Here is a 3,246-nt window from a genome sequence, read left to right as displayed (position 1 = left end):
CAGACCCCGCCGTGTCCCGCTCCCGCGGCAAGGCAGACGGCAGGGCTGCGGGCAGGGCCGCCCCCCGGTTCAGGGAGCGGGGGCAGCAGGGCTGGGCAGGGGGTGATTCATATGCTGGTGGCTTGGGGCAGCCAGACACGCACCCATGAACCGGTCGACGGGGAGCACGGAGCGCCTCGTGCTTTTGTATCCAAAAGTTACGCTTGGGAAGTGGTCTCTCTTGTTGAGGAGCAATTTGCTTGCGGGTTGCGTGGGACCCTTCCCCTGTCCGCTCCGCGCCCAAGTACCCCGAGGGTTTTAGCCAGCCCAGCTGGCCGGTCACACCTAAGCACATGCTTAAGGGCTGCGCTGAATCGGGGCCGCGCTCCTGCGTGGGCTTTGCTTGCGGAGAAACGCCGCGGAGCCACCGCGGGAGCTGAAGTGCCTATAGCCGCTGAAAAGCAATTCGGGGCAAGGAACTGAGTTAGGCGCCGAACCAGGCAAAAATTCCCTCCTTCCTCCTTCGCGGCTTCTGCCCAGCGAGATGGGTGGCAAGGCAGAGCTGAAGCCTTTCGACGGCTCGGGCTGGCCGAGCATATTTGATTCCCCTTGGGGAGGCACAGCAGCTCGTATAAAAAAGACATTGTTGTCTTTGGAGAGCCCTGTGCGCACTTTTCAAAAGCTGATCCTTGAGTTCCCAGCCCCCGCAATCCAGTTGATGAGGAAACGCGCTGCGGTCTTGGTGGCACCGTTTCCATTGGGACTGGCACTATTTGATTGACAAAGTCTCCCATTCTTCCACCTCTCGAGTGTTATCAAACGGATTGTGTGGGGTCAGAAGCTATTGAAGGGACGTCCGTGTAGCCGCATTCTGCAAACACGGGGTGAAGACCGTGCCTTTCTCATGAAAATGCTTCCACCAGGCAAAACGCATCTCATCTTCCCTGCTCTCCTCCTTAGCATTTCTTTTTAACCCGAGCGTTTTACTAAGCAGCATCACCAGGTAAACGAATATATCACTAGAGGCAGCCTAGGCAGGACCCCGTCGGGGCAGTCACCCTCCACGGGTGCGGCGGGGAGCCAGCTCTGGCAGGCGAAACTTGGGGAGGGGGGAGAGGGGGTGTTGAAAGAGAAGGGTAAAGCGGACGGGACGGGGCAGCAGCGAAGGAGTTTTCTCGCCACTTGTCCTCGGTGACTTGCCCCGTTAAAGCTCATTTGGGGCGGGAAAGGAGGTGCAGAGGCTGACCTGCTTCTTTTTTACCAGGACGATCTATCGGGGCTAAATAGTGCTGTGGGGACCTTGCGGGGTGTAGCTGTGCCTGTACGGGCGTCGGTGTACTTCTAAATATACATCCGGACCTACAAAGAGAGTTTCAGCCCGCTGCCCGGAGAAAGGGGAAGGAAGACTCCTCGCATTAGCTTCCCTTTGGAAGACCCCGAACAGAGTCAAAGCTGAACTCACTCGGGTTAATCTAGTCGAGCAATATTTCGGAGGAGATTTAACCTGCCCACATTCTAGAGGGAGGATAAATAAACTCTCCCAGGCGTAGCCGGCGGTGAAAGGGGTAGGTCGTGCCGGCGGTCCCCCCCGGGAAGGCACAGGGCGGGCGGCGGGAGCCTCGGCCGCCCCATCCTCTCCGCCGTCCGAGTCGGTGCTGAGGCCTCTCCAGCTGCCCCACTTCGCACTCCCCGGAGAGAAACGGAGTCGCTGCTCCTGCCCCACAAATTACATGGCCAGTCGCTGTCGTTTGTCTTTGATTCGAGCAAACCGCAGCGTCATTTTGGTGGATCCCGTGGTATTTAATTTTTTCCCTTCCATCCAGCCCCTCCTTTTTAAGGCTAATATAACAAGCACAGAGCTGATGTGCCTTAGAAATCCGTGCTGAAAAACTGGATAAATAAATAAATAAATAAATGAACCCCTCAAAACCAAAACAACCCCCAACCCAAACTACCAAGGCAAGGTCGAGTGTTTCTCTCTGTAGGAACAAAACCGAAGACCGTGCTGAAAAACACGAGCAGAAAGGGGGAGGCAGGGGGGTGGCGAGGTGGTAGTGGTGGTGGCGAGGGTTGAGTAGGGAGGGGGAGAGATAAATGTTCTAAGGAACTGGAAAGAAAAGATCTAAAGTTCTAGAGAGAAAAAAAGGTAAAAGCAGCCACCTTTCTACACCAAGTCGCCTTTCCCTGCCTTTGGTGACCCAGCAGACTCACAACAAGCCCACTTCGGGGAATTCAGTCTTGAGGGAGTTGGCGCTGAAAGAGGTAGCTGAGATGATGCAGAAGAGCTGGAGGCCTGATTGAAGGAAAGTTCCCCCGGTTATATTTGTGTGGAAAAGCTCACCTCTTGCAGAGCTCTAAAGTGTAATCAAGGCTGAGGCTTACACTTGAAGGATGTTAACTCTCATACGGGAACCTACTTTCTCCTAAACGGTTTCTTGCCTAGTGAATGAGAGCCTCCCAATTGAAGCAAAATGATCCTTATGTACTAATATCAAGCACAGTCACAAAGCGACCGGCTATTTATGCTGCCACTTTAGACAAAGATATTTAGTTATTCCCGGGTAGCAAGTGCACTTTTGCATTTTTAAGCACGAACCAGCAGAGCACAAACATATTTACAAGTGCAATTACTAAATAGTTACTTGACACTTCAAAGTCACTGGGTTAACTGTACCTTCGCTGTAATTTTCTTAATATTCAAGTAATCGCTGTATTCAATTAGGTTTGCCAGGGCCGAAGGCCGGGGTGTGAAACACACATGGGCGGTTTCTTTCCTCTGCCTGGGAGCACCCCGAAGTGTAAGCATTGGAGACAACGGACAGCTTGGGAGATTTCTTCAAAGACCTGAGTGACATTAGCTGCTAGCTGTATGTCGGTGTGTGTGGCTGGAAATGGGTTCCCTTTTGTTTTCACACTGGATCCGAGAACAGATCCGAAAGTGCCAGAAATTGCAGTTTATTCGAAACTGCAGGGAATTCATTGGCAAGGTGGTGTAGCAGATGACCTAAAAGGTCTTCTCCATCCAGTTTCCGCGCTGTATAAATAACCTTAGGAAGCAGTTTCAGGTTCAGAGGGACCACGAGAGCGTGTGACAGGCTTTGCCTTTGAGAATAACGAGAGACATTTTGCGCTAACCTATTTTTCAGCAGCCTTTCGCCCCAGGCAAATAAGTTACCGCTTGTTTTTGCAAATTTGCATCTTCCACCTCTCCCTGAGGTTTGTTCGTTTCGTTTTGTTTAAAAAAAAATAAATAAAAAGGCAAGCCCT

The 3,246-nt window shown here is 52.3% G+C and overlaps 1 protein-coding gene across 1 annotated transcript in view; it reads left to right on the top strand.

Moving 5' to 3' along the window:
• Positions 1 to 3,246, top strand: part of NKX2-1 (NK2 homeobox 1) — a 7,383-nt gene that overhangs the window by 788 nt on the left and 3,349 nt on the right. The gene's annotated exons all lie outside the window — the stretch shown is intronic.

Source organism: Chaetura pelagica, unplaced genomic scaffold, assembly GCF_000747805.2.
Source record: "Chaetura pelagica isolate M959 unplaced genomic scaffold, ChaPel_1.0 scaffold11, whole genome shotgun sequence".
NCBI lineage: Eukaryota > Metazoa > Chordata > Aves > Apodiformes > Apodidae > Chaetura > Chaetura pelagica.
This window is presented reverse-complemented; position numbering and strand designations above follow the sequence as displayed.